General features: G+C 42.1%; 1 protein-coding gene across 2 annotated transcripts in view; it reads right to left on the bottom strand.

Annotated features, from left to right (window-relative positions):
* LOC108701278 (alpha-1,6-mannosylglycoprotein 6-beta-N-acetylglucosaminyltransferase A) overlaps nucleotides 1-14,913 on the bottom strand; it is an 87,332-nt gene extending 72,419 nt beyond the window's left edge. For both annotated transcript variants that reach the window (XM_018235681.2, XM_041577482.1), the window contains exon 1: nucleotides 14,596-14,913. The gene's annotated coding sequence lies outside the window, so the exon portion shown is untranslated. The remainder of the gene's footprint in view (nucleotides 1-14,595) is intronic.
* Nucleotides 14,914-15,953: the final 1,040 nt, after the last annotated feature.

The following is a 15,953-nucleotide window of genomic DNA, read 5'->3' as shown; positions in this document are numbered from 1 at the left end:
AGTATGGTAAAACAATCGTCAGACGTTCGTTTAATGACACAATCGTTCATCGCAGAACGATAAAAGTATGCCCGTCTATGACCACCTTAACACATTTTCTTGTTTTCAATAAAATGATTGCTGGGTATCATTGCTTAAACTGCTTATCACAACGGTTATATAATCCAAACTTCATAGATTTATTGGCAGAATAAAACAGGTCCAAGTTACATATTGATGTATTACTTCAGTTAAAGCAATCATATAAAAGCCACAAAAGCTATAAAAGCCAAGCCAAAATTCGTTTTCTTATAGTCGGCAACCCACAGCAATCAATCATTAATTTGTTTTAAAGGAAAAATAAGGCATCCACCCAATGTTCTCAATAATATATCCATACACAGAACCTCTCCCTGGCTGTGTGTGAGGTCCAGGGCTGCCCAGTACTTGTTCTTTAAAGGCCCCTATGCAAGGGCCGATAAAAGCTGCCGACAGACCGAGTCAAGCTTATTGGCCCATGTGGGGGGCCATTAGATGTGCTTCCCCGATCGATATCTGCCTGAAAGTCGGCCAGATCTCGATCGAACAGGTAAAAAAGTCCTGTTGGATCGTGGCCGCATCTGTGCGTCTATGCGGTCCCGCGATCCGACTGCCCATATCAGTTCCATTATGATCCGGCCTTAGGGTCCACGATCGGATCAGCCCGATATCGCCCATTTCAATGTGGGCACATCAGGGATGTCGCCAAATGAGTGGATCTCTACGTTTATGGCCACCTTAAGTGAGCAGTGGGATTGGAATCACATCCAGCATCAGGTTTCCAGGCAGCCCCTTGAAAACAATATGGTCCTAGTGACCAATAACTGAAGTTGGGGGCCAACAACCCTACTGTGCAACTCTGCGATGTGGGTCACCGGACTTCTACCTTAGTCTAATATAGGAAGAATAATGAAATCAAGTCTCTGTTTGGTTGTTACCTTAGGGTGTGGCATGCAGATGAGATAAGTCTTGTACATACGTGCGCATGCATATAAGAGGGGAGGCTGAAGGGGGAAATGGGGGCAACAAGTGGTCCCGGCCTAGGGGCGCCCTATCTATAAATCTGGCCCTGCCCCTTTAAGAATAAAAAAAAATACACAAATATCTATTTTCTACTCAAAAGACAAAAAGTTCAGAACCGTACCCCCCCCCCCCCTGAAGGCTCTGGATCTATCAACCTAAATACGACATTGTTAGAAGGGTTAAAGGACCAGTAATACAAAAAGAAAAAAAGAAAGTATTGTATGTACTGAAATATAATGCAGTGCTACTACATTTCCAGTTAATGATCAATAACAATAAGTAGAAACATCATCAATATACTGTACATGACCAAAGTGCAACAACATAAATATATTCTCCCCTTCCATTCCTAAAGGCAGAAACAGAATGTATATCAGAATTTATGATATGGGCCACTCTGTTAATGCAATTAATGCCAAGAGCACCAGATTACACCAGTAAGTACTTATTGAGAAAGCACTTGGGTCATATCTGCACTCTGCATCAAATTAAAAATCCTGACTGAGGTCTGGATTCATGCATTAAAGGAGATCAGCCAACCCAGAATTTTACACCATGAACATGAAACCCAAATAATTTTTTTATTAAAACATCCGTACCCATCTCTTTCAGACAGAGCATGCCAAATACCCACATTCAGACAGAAAAGCCCTGATGTCCTGAGTGTGTGGGGCTTTTTATGGGTCCATGCAGAGGGAGTCAAGTAAGCTGAAAAAATATTTGAGCCCCCTCAAGATCAGTGATGTCCTTTTCGTTTCCATAAATCTATGCCAGTATGGGCATTCCCCTGTACAAAGTACAATTCAGCAGGGAGAGCCCACTTTGTTTGCTTAAAGCCTGTACGGAGAAATACCATAAAACTATGGCAGCATAGGTATTCCCCTGCACAAAGCACAATTCAGCAGGACCAGTCCCCTTAGTTTGCTTAAAGCCTGTACAGAGAGATATAAAAACCATGCCAGGATATTTATTCCTCTGCATTACGCACAATTCAGCAGCAAATTTTTGGGGATAATAGCCTTTTAATACACAAAATTATATTTATCTCTGACAGCAAAATCGATTTATCCCTGAGGTAGGCAGAATGTGTCCTTCCCTTGGGTGAATAGGCAGACAGGAAAGGCCAAGAGATTTTTATCTGCTGTCAAAGTCTGTGATTCACACACAGATCAAAATAAAATGCACCTTCTTTGTTGCAAGAGAAGTATCCAGCTTTCTGTAGAATATAAATGGGAGTAGATGGGGTATATACAGCCCTTTGTTTCTCATGTCGGGGGGGGGGGGGGAGCATCTCATCTTCAAAAACACAAAGAGAAAGTAGCTATTACATACAAAAATAGTACTCATAATCAGACTCTGGCTACCAACCTGGATTCTCTAGAACAAACGTAAAGCCTGTTGGCATATACACAGGTCCAAGACATCTTCAAGATAGATTAATGTCTGATGGAGGTTTGTTTAAATATTAGTTGAACTGGATGAATAAACCAGGCTCATTCTGCAACTTTGACAGACTTTATGACTTTCTGCACTGCTGCTTCTGTCTCTTGAAACAATGCAGCCTCGCATGCTTCTGCACAGGTCTGTTAATCATGCTGGCTTCTGCTAAACTGTTTCTAATCAATTACATGTGCAAATAACTTTAAAACGGCTGGAAATGTGTAATGCATATAGGAAACGCGCTTAGAACGAAGAAATAAGTTCATTTTATTTTTGGTGTCCTTTAAAGGACTCGACGTTAGATGTGGTAGGGGGAGACTTAAAAAACAGCAGGGAATACTGGGAAATGCCCCCTCCCCCCACCCAGGGCGCAGACACAAACAATTCATACACAAAGGTGCAGAGAGCACTCACACTTTGCAAATCACTTTGGAAACCCTGGTCTTCCAGTCTCACAATTTGCAGTGCTAGTCAATGGCTAACAGGTTGCACACGGCAGCTTGCAGCCTTTCTCAATGCGCCTCCTTGCTTATAAGGCTTTGCTGTCCTCCCCCCCCCAGCAACTCTGATGCATTAGATGCTAGTTCTCCCTAGTGAGAGCTACAGCAGGGGATGCTACATCAGATAAGATAGCAGCCCCATAAGCCATCACCTGCATGACGGATGATCTCATGTTAGCAATGCAGTGCTTCTTTGTCTAGCTGAATTTCTTGCAAATGCTGGGAAATCCAGATTATGGTTTCAAGCTTAGAGCTACTATTGTTTCACTCACTGTGCAACAAGCTCATGGGGGCTTAGCAACACAATGCCAACTCATGACCTCCGTGGGGTGTTGGTAACAAGCATGCGATAAGGCAATAATGATGATTAGAAGATACTGTTTTTAAATACGAATTCGTTTATAAAAATAGAGGACGTAAAGACCAGTGGTGCAGACTGAAATAAATGAGCAACAGATACTGTATAACGAGAAGATAATCCTACCCCTGTGAGTTTCTCTAGGACATCAGAAGTGATGTCACAAGGGGTCTCCATTCAACCCTGCTGCTCAAAGAATAAGCTTTTGTCTTAAAGCTTAAAGGGGTTGTTCACCTTCCAAACACTTTTTCAGTTCAGTTGTTTTCAGATTGTACTCCAGAAATAAAGACTTTTCTCAGTTGCTTTCCATTTTTTATCTTTTACAGTTTTCCCAAAATCTAAGTTTAAGGTTCCTTTCTCTTGTGTTTCAGTCTGGCAGCTCAGTAATTCAGGTGCAGATTCTGCGCTGTTACAATTTTGCAACATTTAGTTGATACATCTCTCACAAGCATGGAGTATTAGCAACTATTGTATAAATACTAACAGCTAATGAAACCCAGAGATTCAGCTCAGCAGGGACAAAGATAAGAAATGTAACAACTAAATGTATCAATTTAGAACAGTTTACAGAGTCGGCGACCCCACCTTCGCATAGTAGCTTTAGAAAGGTGAAAAATTAGACTTCAGTATTAGAAAAAGGGTCACACATAGAAAATATAAAGTTATTGGAAAAAGTCTTTATTTCTGGTGAACTATCTGAAACCAAGTGAACTGATAAAAAGCGTTGGAAGGTGAACAACCCCTTTAAAAGGGCAATATACACTTGCCTATTGTTTGTTTACTTTTTATGCACTATTTCAGCAAAATGAGAGACATATCTATATGGCTTATCACAAATTATATAGATCAAAACGGACTATATATTTTTTTCAGTCAGTTTTGATCTATGTAATTTAATTTTAACCAGATCTGTTTTTGCAGCACTTCTGTACTTTACTGAACACTGCAAAGATACAAAGATTCTGCCCGTCTTCATCACCCCATGTAAGTACTCTATGATAAAACTAGTCTGACAACTTTCATAAGACAAGAATGGGCTGCAGAGTGGAACAGTGATGCTACAAAACTATAAGAAATAACTCATTACCTGCAGAAGGAAATCAGTGGGGAAATCCCCTAAAAATGCCCTTTGCGTGTTTTTGAGAATACTACAGGTAACAATAAAAATAAAAGAAACAGACTTAAAGGGATACTGTCATTGGAAAACATGTTTTTTTCAAAAAGCATCGGTTTATAGTGCTACTCCAGCAGAATTCTGCACTGAAATCCATTTCTCAAAAGAGCAAACATATTTTTTTATATTCAATTTTGAAATCTGACATGGGGCTAGACATTTTGTCAATTTCCCAGCTGCCCCTGGTCATGTGACTTTTGCCTGCACTTTAGGAGAGAAATGCTTTCTGGCAGGCTGCTGTTTTTCCTTCTCGATGTAACTGAAGGAGTCTCAGTGGGACATGGGTTTTTACTATTGAGTGTTGTTTTTAGATCTACCAGGCAGCTGTTATCTTGTGTTAGGGAGCTGCTATCTGGTTACCTTCCCATTGTTCTTTTGTTTGGCTGCTGGGGGGGGGAGGGAGGGGGGTGATATCACTCGAACTTGCATTACAGCAGTAAAGAGTCACATGACTGGGGGCACATGGGAAATTGTTAATATGTCTAGCCCCATGTCAGATTTCAAAATTAAATATAAAAAAATCTGTTTGCTCTTTTGAGAAAGGGATTTTAGTGCAGAATTCTGCTGGAGCAGCACTATTAATTGATTTATTTTGAAAAAAAATTTTTTCCCATGACAGTATCCCTTTAATGAATGGTTACCTAATTACAGCTTCCTATTGTGTGACATTGCTCACAGAATGTATATTACGTCACTTGCATTTTGCAACATATTACATGATAATTTAAAGGTGAAAAAAACCCTCACTACTTGGACTCCTCACGTCCCTTTCTCTCCCACTAGAAGCTTAAACTATAATGATTTTTAGAAGTTCTCCACATTTTCCATTTTATTGTACAATAACAGGGAGAGAACATTCCAGCAACCCCAGAGAGGGTCTTACACACAAGTATTTGTAATCATATAAAGCAGCCAAATGCTTGCACGGAACTCTAATGTTCGATAGCCAGAAATAAAATAAGTACAAGATCGTTTTTTAGCCAAAGGATCAACATGAGGAAGAGAACTTCCTGGAAAAGTGAAATGCAGTTTTGGCCAAACACGTTACAACTTAAGCTTTTCCATAGCTCATACAACTAAACAAGCATCTTCAGCGCGGCAGATTTGGCGTGTCACTGCTAAGGTAGGATGGCACAGCTCTGCACTCTCGCTTCCACATAAGGGTACAACTATCTGACGCGGTGCGCCAAAACGCAGGAGTCAAGTCGGATGCAATGGAAAATAAGGTAATAAATACAAATGTCGGATGGTGCTGCAGCGTACATCCGATGTGACACAACTGTCGGTTGCAGACGTTGCATCTGCATCCGACTGTCTGTCGCGTCGGATGAGTGCTGCGACACCATCCCACATTGCTATAGCTTATCATATTTTCCATCGCATCCGACTTGCTGCCTGCGTTTTGGCTCACCGCATCAGATCTGCCGGAATCGCGTTGAAGACGCTCGTGTAGTTGTACCCTTATGTGTGAGTGAGAGTGCAGAACTGTGCCATCTTACTTTAGCAGTGACATACCAAATCTGCCCCAATTACACATTTAGTTCATTTTTGCTTTAGTGATATTAATGAAATTTAAAACCAACCTTGATTTTTGCATCTTTCTCAAACTAAATGCATCAGTTCCCTTTCAAAGCTGCAAAACAGCAGTCGCAGTTCACTAATGCTAATGTTACATCTTAACTACTGTTTAGCACAGCAACACCTGAAACCACCGGAATGTCAACCCAAAAGAGAATTGTTTGTCTAATAAAAGAAAACACAATTCTAAGCAACTTTGCAATATACATTTACACATTTCACACATTTTCTATGTTTTTTAAATTATTTGCATATGTTATGCTACTGAAAGCAGTGTATGTCTGGCTCAGACTGTTGATACAATATAAGCTGATTAACAGACCTGAACTAAAACTTTTGCAAAGTTGCTTATAAAGTAACAACTAGTAGTTAAGAAAACCCTACTTTCAAAATAAATTGCTTTTAAAAATAACTTTAAAAGCACTGACATTTTTTAATGATTGTATATTGGAAAGTTTCTTTGAATTATATTTCCTTTTATTAGGCATCTTTTATTTTGGAGTTAACTTGCCCTTTAAAGAGGTTGTTCACCTTTCAATACTTGTAAACCCCTCTAAAGGGACTGTGAGATAGCTGGTATAGTAGGGAGAGATGATTGTGCCTATAGTAACAGTGGGATAATTGCCTCTGGGATAGGGTTAAGGGTTGTAGCTGTGGGATAGACGGTATATTAGGGAGAGATGGTACCTATAGTAGCAGTGGGGATAATAGTCTCTGGAAAGGGACTGTAGTAGCAGTGGGATAATAGTCTCTGGGAAGGGACTGTGCCTATGGGATAGCAGGTATAGTAGGGAGAGATGGTACCTATAGTAGCAGTGGGGATAATAGTCTCTGGGAAGGGACATGGCTGTGGGTTAGCAGGTATAGTAGGGAGAGATGGTGTCTATAGTAACAGTGGGGATAATAGTCTCTGGAAAGGGATTGTGGCTTTGAGATAGCAGGTATAGCAGGGATTGATGGTGCCTATAGTAGCAGTGGTATAATAGCCTCTGGGAAGGGACTGTGGCTGTGGGATAGCACGTATAATAGGCAGATATGGTGCCTATAGTAGCAGTGGGATAATAGACTCTGAGAAGGGACTGTAGCTGTGGGATAGCCGGTATAGTAGGGAGAGATGGTACCTATAGTAGCAGTGGGGATAAGAGTCTCTGGAAATGGACTGTGAGATAACAAGTATAGTAGGGAAATATGGTGCCTATAGTAGGAGTGGGATAAAAGTCTCTGGAAAGAGACTGTGGCTGTGGGATAGCAGGTATAACAGGGAGATATGGTGCCTATAGTAGCAGGGGGATAATAGCCTCTGGGAAGGGACTGTGGCTGTGGGATAGCAGCAATAGTAGGGACTGTGGCTGTGGAATAGCAGTTATAGTAAGGAGAGATGTTACAGTGGAAATAATGTGCTTTGAACACTGAAGTCAAAGCAGATAAGTAGGGGCAAGAGTGCGAGAATTTGAAGTACACTGTAATAACCAGTTCTACACCAGAGAAATTCACGTTAACTCTTTTAAGATTCAGGTAACCTCAAGAAAAAATTGAACTTGGAGGAGCAGGAAGAATGGCAATATCTTTATTATTATAAAATGAAATAGCACACTAAAAGCATACAACAAGATTGCGTAATAACCAGGAAATAATTATGGATAAGTGAATAAGCAGTAAGTGACATCTCCCATAGAATCTCACACGCTGATCCGTTTCAACACCAAATAATGATATTTGCTTTCCACACTCAGCTGTCAAAGCCACAAGCAAAGAATATACAGCAAAATATATAATGGGAAGCACATAGTCATGATGGAGAGATTGAAGAGGCAACTAAATGCACAAACCTGCAGTGGCAAAGCTTGGACCCGTTTGCCCCTGGCCACTAAATCTACTGGGCAAGAGCAGACATCTTTTCCACTAGGTGATATATATTGACCTTGTATGGTCACTGGAAGATCTGACTATTGCCCCGTCTCAAGACAATCTGTTAGCAGGATGCCAGGAAGGAGGATTTCAACCATGTGATCTATGGCCAAAAGCACCAAATAACAGAGGCTTTTCCAAGCCTGGGGCCTCCCTGCTCTTAGGTACCAACTGGGAGACCTCAAAGGAGAGAGCACCAGGTGTTCTAAACTCCAATATAAGGATCAGGGCTAAGTAAAGGGCATGTATCTAGCCTCCACCTCCTGCACTTGGAAAAATGTAATCAAAAGTATAAATTGCACATTATACCAAAATCATACACCATTGGGGATTCCCAACCAAGAACTGGTGGGATGCTGGGAGTTGCATACAGCCTTAATGAATACAGAGGAAAATCTTATCATACTTACCGTGATTTTCTTTTCCTGGACTGTAACATGGCAGTGGGCACTAACGGGTTAACCCCCCTCGTCATGTGACGGACAGGAAATACCTCATCAATAAAAGCCTCCCTAGCCCCTGATACGTCCTCCAATTTTTTCTCTGTACCGATGATCTCCCCTTAAGGGCTGGGAAGTGTTGCCCACTGCCATGTTACAGTCCAGGAAAAGAAAATCACGGTAAGTATGATAAGATTTTCCTCTTTCCTGTCCTTCACATGGCAGTGGGCACTAACGGGACCTTACTAAGCAGTAAAGGATAACACTTGGGCGGGCTAATGCAAATATATTTATTCATTTAAGGTAGCTGCTTGAAGAATGGATCTTCCAAATTTTGAACGATTTTCTGCCCAGACGTCTAATTTGTAGAACTTTATAAAAGTGTTGACACTGGACCAAACTGCCGCTCTGCATAAATCCTCTGTCGAAACTTGGGCATGGAAAGCCCAGGATGTCGCAACCGCTCTGGTGGAATGAGCCTTAATGTTTAATGGGACTTGCACTGCACTAGCTTTGTAAGCCTCTGAGATACAAGACTTTATCCATCTGGCTATTGTAGGCTTTGAAGCTTTGCAGCCGGCCTTCGAGCCTGAAGGGATGAGAAGGATATTATCGTCCTTTCGGATGTCTTTTAATCTATTAAGGTAAATCTTTAGGCATCTCACTATGTCAAGGTTATGCCATCGAGCTTCTTCCTCTGTTTGGGGTGAAGGAAAGAAAGTAGGTAGTACAATGTCCTGATTCATGTGGAACTCTGATACTACTTTTGAGATGAAATTTTGTGGAGTTTTCATGATAACACAATCATCCATGAATCTGAGGTGACTGTCCAAGGCTATGAGAGCCTGAATTTCACCTACTCTTCTAGCTGATGTTATTGCTAGAAGAAAAGCCATCTTCCAAGTTGTGAATTTTAGCTGAACTGTGTCAAAAGGTTCAAAAGGTTCTTGTGTTAGAGCTTGTAGCACCAGAGACAAATCCCAAGGCGGAACTCTTTCTTTAATTTTGGGCTTTATTCTTCTTAAAGCTTGAAAGAAACGGGATACTAGAGGTTTTGATGCCCAAGACTGTCCATGTAAGGCTGATAAAGCTGAAATTTGCCCTTTTAATGAGGAAACACTCAGATCTTTGTCTAAGCCGGATTGCAAGAATTCCACAACCTGCTCCTGAGATGCTGCTTCACTGGATTTATTGTTGCTGACACACCAGTTTATGTAAACTTCCCATATTTTGTAATATTTTTGGGAAGTAGATGGCTTTCTGGCTGCTAGGAGTGTGTTTATAGTCCTATGAGATAGACCTAGGTTTTCCATGTTTAACCTTTCAGTCGCCATGCCGTCAATTTCCAACTTCTCGGGTTTGGATGCAGAAGAGGCCCCTGTCTCAATAAATTCTGATGTACTGGGATTTTGAGTGGGGGAGCTTGTGCCATATTGAATAATTGGGGGAACCAGATCCTTCTGGGCCACCAAGGTAAAATTGCTATTACCTCTGCTTTGTCCTCCTTGATTTTCCTGAGAAGCTTGGGAATCAAGGGGATTGGTGGGAACACATAAGCAAGTTTGAAGTTCCATGGAATTCTGAAGCAGTCTTGGTACCGGGCTTGATTGTCTTTGAACCTGGAATAAAACAGGGGAACCTTCCTGTTCATTGATGTGGCCATCAGATCGATTTCTGGTAGACCCAAAATCTCCGTTATCTGGATAAAAATATTTTGATCTAGTTCCCATTCTCCTGGGTGAGGGTTCCGACTGAGCCAATCTGCCCATACATTCATTTTCCCTGGTATGTGGAGGGCAGCAAGATCTGATATATGAGCTTCCGCCCACTGGAAGATAAGTTGAGCAATTTGAAGTAAGGATCGGCTCCTTGTGCCTCCTTGTTTCATCAGGTATCTCACTGTGGTCATGTTGTCGGAGTTCACCATAATCGCCTTTCCTTTGATGTCTTTTTTGAACTTCAGGAGAGCTAGTCGGACTGCCATAAGCTCTTTCCAGTTCGATGAATACTTTATTTGATAAGATTTCCATCTTCCCCAAACCGACTTGTGTTCTATGTGAGCTCCCCATCCGTGTTTGCTCGCATCTGTGGTCAGGTGTAGCCACTGAGGAGATAAGAGAGATTTCCCCTTTAACAAATTCTGCTGAATTTTCCACCAGGTTAGGCTGATTCTGACTGCCCGGCTGATTTGAATGACTTGAGAATCTTGAGTTTTGTTCCATTGCTTCAAGAATTCTGATTGAAGGGGTCTGATATGGGATAGAGCCCATTTTACAGCATCTCTTGTAGCCACTAACTTTCCTAGGAGTTGTTGGCATATTAAGGCTGTAGAGACTGGGAACTTTGTGAATTTGGTTATGAGATGATGAATCTCTTCTGCTTTCTCTGTCGGAAGAAAAATCTTGAAGTTCACTGTGTCTAGGTAAAACCCTAGATATTTTAAGTTTTGAGTTGGTATTAGACAAGATTTTTCGGTATTTAGTATCCATCCATGATCTTGAAGGATCTTTGTTACGGTTCGAGTGTGATGATTTAGAATCAAAGGACAAGAGGCCTTGATCATAATGTCGTCTAAATAGGCAAATATCTCTATTCCCAAAGTTCTGATGTGTGCTAGTAGTGGAGCAAGAACCTTCGTAAAAGTCCTTGGCGCGGTGGCTAGGCCGAACGGGAGAGCCGCATATTGGAAATGTTTTCCTCGAATGCAAAACCTTAGAAATTTCTGATGAGCTGGAAACACAGGTATGTGTAAATAAGCATCCTTTAGATCTATTCTCACCATCCAATCTCCTGGTTTCAGCATTTGAGATATTGAGGAAGTTGTCTCCATACGAAATTTCTTTATTGTCAGATATTTGTTCAATTCTTTTAAGTTCAGAATGATTCTGAAGTCTCCTGATGTCTTTCTTCTTAGGAAGATTGATGAATAATTGCCTTTTCCCCTTTCTTGTATTGGAACTGGAAGAATAACTTTTTCTTCTAGTAGTCGTAAAATGCCCATCTTTAGGGCTGTATTCGCTTCTTCGGTTTTTGGTTCTCTTGAACTTTTGAATTTTGGAGGAGGGAAATTTTTGAATTCTAGGCAATAACCATTGGAAACGATTTGTGTTACCCATTCGTCCGAAATTGTGTGAGCCCAAACAGAATGAAAGTCGAGGAGTCTTCCGCCAACCTGATGCTGTAGGGCTCGCAAACCATCATAAGTTTTTTGGATTCCCCTGCTTCTTGTCTTCTTTACGTTGAAAAAACTGGCTTTTGCCTTTCCAGTAATTTTGCCCGGAGAAATTTCTGCCCGGTCTATAAGATCTAGCTTGTCTGAAAGCTCCCCTTGATGGTCTTGGAGGTTGCCTTTTGTCTCCCTGTCCTCTTCTATCCTGGGGCAGGAAAGAGGATTTCCCTGCCGAAGCTTTTGAAATTATGCTATCCAGCTTTTGACCGAATAAGAGATTTCCTTCAAAAGGGAGGGAGCAAAGGTTGTGTTTTGATGGTGTATCCGCCATCCAATGTCTTAACCACAATGATCTTCTAGCTGCAACTGCAAGGCTCATGCCTTTTGCAGCCAGCATAACTCCATCTAAGGAAGCCTCGGAAACAAAGTCGTTTACTACTTTTACTTTTTCCAACATTTTTAAGATTTCATCCCTGCTGATTTTTTCATTTAAAGCTTCTTCAATCTCTCGGATCCAAATGTTGTTTGCTCTTGCCAAGGATGTAATGGCTATAGCCGGTTTACAGGATCTCAATAAATTCTGATGTACTGCGCCTGCCACCAGGTAAGCTTTTTTTAACGTGTAATCCTGCCTTCTTTCCATAGCATCACGTAGAGATACACCTTCATCTACTGGTAAAGTGGTTTTCCTAGCGACCCTAGTAATAGCAGCATCGACCTTGGGAGCTGTGTTCCACTCTTTAATCTCCTCATCTTTGAAAGGGTACATTTTCTTTATTCTTTTGTTAGTGTAAAATTTTTTATCTGGAGTGTTCCATTCTTTATTTATCATATCATTAATTACCTTATGAACTGGAAAAACAGCTGATTTTTTTGAGGCTGTATGAAACATTAGGTCTTTGTCTTCCGTTGTTTTAGCGGATGTATCTAGTTTTAATGTTTCCCTCATGGCTGTGATTAGAGGTTCCACAAGCTCAATGTTGAAAGAAAATTCTTCCCGGTCTTCGGCTTCATTCTGAGATAACTCTGTGTCACTTGAAATGGGGGAATCCGATAAGGACACATTCTGTCTGCCATCCAAACTTGTTATGGTCAAAGATCTTCTTTCCAAAGCGTGAGAGGAAACTTTTGATAAAACGTTTTCGGTAACTTTGTTAACCATATCGTTCATGGTTTGATCTACTTTCCCTTTCATCCAATCCATGAATGATGAGACCTCTTGTGAGGTAGATGGGCTTGCTAATTGATTCAGGCATTCTTGACACAGCTTTTTGTTTAAAAGTGCTGGATTTTCACAAGAGAGACACTCTTTCCTTGAGGATTTACTTCTCCCTTCGCTTCTTTCTCTGCCCTGATCATATCTTCTTCTGTCAGGGGAATGCCTGTGAAAAACAGTGCCCATAATATTAATAACATATAAAATAATGCTTTCTTCGGCTCAATCACTGTCCACTCACCCCCTTGAACTTGAGTGCGATCGCCTCCCAGAGCTCATAGTGCAGTGTCTTAATCCCAGTTGGAGGCTTAGAAAGTTGTCCTTGGTTGATGATCCAAATCTCACCTTGGTTTCCTTGAGGTTGTTATATAATTTATGCGGGGAGACCCGCGGAGCACGCCAGTTTTTATCCGTGCTTGAATTCCGCCGGAAATGACGTCATCCGTCTGGCTGCGCTCCAGATGATCCGGCGTCTTACTGCGCATGCGCCCCAAGCGGAGCATTGCGGCTTATGGCGCCGGTTGGCAACAACGGCCACGGCCCCGGAGGAAGAGGCCCTGCAGGGACTCACTAAAGGCATGATGCATTGTCCCGCAGCATCAGTGGATGGAGCCAGGATCCACCGGATTCGAGGGTGAGCCACAAATGACGAGGGACAGGAAAAAATTAAGAGGACGTATCAGGGGCTAGGGAGGCTTTTATTGATGAGGTATTTCCTGTCCGTCACATGACGAGGGGGGTTAACCCGTTAGTGCCCACTGCCATGTGAAGGACAGGAAATTCTGTTTTCCCATACACAGAGCATGCATGTGCGTGACAATATGAGTAATATATCATTTCTATAGGGCCAAATATTGATATAATGGCCCCAAGTGTTGGATCCAAATGAACCCTTTCCTTCCCAGACACAGTGCAGATCACCTTGTGGGGGTTTCAGAATTTATAATACAGCCTATGGCTCCCCAGCTCCAACAGTTCCCAGTGGCCCCTTACAACGTTCAGAACTTCAGATGTTGAGAGTTTCAGTTCCAACCCAGCTGGAGACTACAATTCAAACAGACCTGACATTATCTTGACTTACTATATACTTGGAGTTACAGACCCATCCATGAAACCATCTTCTCTTAATATTCACAATATCCCACACAGTCTCATCCCTGACAACGACTTGCCTTAATATACACACAATGCCACAATTACAGTAAATGAATGAACATAAGGGGAACCAATGCTGTGACTTGACTACTTTTCAGCAGGACTCCCCAGGGTCTGTATAAAGAATTACCTCTGCCTGCACTCACCTCTACCCTTCTAAAAGAGCAGCAGATTGGGGAATTGCAGCTCAACAGAGGTTAAAGGACAGCAAGGTGCATAATCAATGAATACAATAAAGTGCCCAGGTAAAGGCTGCTGCTCCTATTCATAAATGCACTACAGAGATGAGCAGGCAATTCTTTTCAGCTGAAATCTTTTGTGGTATTGCGAGCTGTAGTTCAATGGGTAAAGGGTGAAGGTAGGACATCCCTGTATATAATGGAGCTCACTACCAGAGGTCCAACCCATCTAGGGGATTCTGGGAGCTGTAGTTCAAGCAATGAGGGGGGCAGCCTGGGTATCCCTCAAGCAGGCAGCTTTTTATATATTTAAAGGGCAACGCATGACACAATTAACCAATTGCCATCCAGCAAGACTGCATGAGTCAGGCAAAAGCTGTAATATGACAATTCCCCCACCCACAACCACCCAAGCTCCCTGTGTACAGGGACAGTACCTGGTGCCAGGCTGCAGAGCAGGGTTATTGTGTCTCCACCTCCTCCTTCCGACCGGGACAGTCTTACATAGGGTGCAGCTCACATCATGACAGGGGTACCTGCCTTCCATGGCCCATCTGTACCTCCCCCTACACCTTGCAGCACCCCGGACCCGCAGCGCCTTCCCCCTGTCAGACGGACTGTAAGCAAGAATCGGGGGCGCGCTTCTGTCCTACAGCCAGGGGAACGCGCAAAGAGGGGCGGAGACTGAATGATACTCTCACCACCAGCAAGTGCGGGACGCAACCAACCGATGCAGAACAGGGTGGTTCTGTTGTCTCGGATGTGCTCTGGCGTAATAAAAGGACGCTCCCGCCTCCTATATGCAGTGGTAGGTGCTGAGGATCGGAGAGACAGGCGGATTGGCCAATAAGCGCGCCAAAGCCATGCCAGTTAATTCTGTAGGGGCGGGACTATGCAAGGGCAGTAAAAGCCGGCCCTAGTGAGGCGATAGAAAATTCAGTCTGAGCGTGAAAGGCAAATGGAGAGCCTGTGTATGAGTTCTTTCTCTTGCATTAGATCTCGATCAAGTATAAGCAGCATTTTCAGTGTGTTTAAGTTAACACGAAAACGTGAATTACCACAGAAAATTCATAATATTATAGAAAATAAATTAGGGTGTTTTTCTGAGTCAAATAAAATGTTTTGTTACCCCAAAAATGTGTTTGCTTGGAACTCAACTACTAGCAGATAAGCTGTGTGGAGGACATTCATTGTGGAAAATAAACAGCAGCCCATTTATGAGAACAAACGCAGTTGTGTACAGTGGTGTTGTTAGATGTTACTGGGCCCCACAGCAAATTCATTTAGGCCCGTCATATGCAGAGGTTTTCCCCTATCATTCCTGGGCCCCCCTGCAACCACAGGGTCTGCTTCCTCTGTACTTATGCCCCTGGTTGTGTAACTCGGGGGAGCAGATCCTATGGCTGCAGATGGGCCTGTAGACAGAAGTTTCAGAATTTATAACACATTACCTTGTGGGTTTTCAGAATTTACAATACAGCCTATGGCTCCCCAGATCCTACAATTCCTAGTGGCCCCTTACAACATTCAGATGTTGGAAGTTTCAGTTCCAAAACAGCTGGATCCTAGAATTCCTATGGGTGTAAGTGGTGGGGGTCCTGGGAATCCGAAAGTTACACCCCAAGATGAAAATCATTCTGATATCAAATAGGACATTTGTTTTTTTTTTACTTTACTTTCCTTTCACACAAATCCAATTTACTGAAATGTTACTTTTTTTATGAATAAAATAAATGTTATTACACAAGTTGTTTCTTAAAATGATCACACAAATTAAAATATAATGCAATATATA

The sequence above is a fragment of the Xenopus laevis genome, chromosome 9_10L (assembly GCF_017654675.1).
Source record: "Xenopus laevis strain J_2021 chromosome 9_10L, Xenopus_laevis_v10.1, whole genome shotgun sequence".
Lineage (NCBI taxonomy): Eukaryota > Metazoa > Chordata > Amphibia > Anura > Pipidae > Xenopus > Xenopus laevis.
This window is presented reverse-complemented; position numbering and strand designations above follow the sequence as displayed.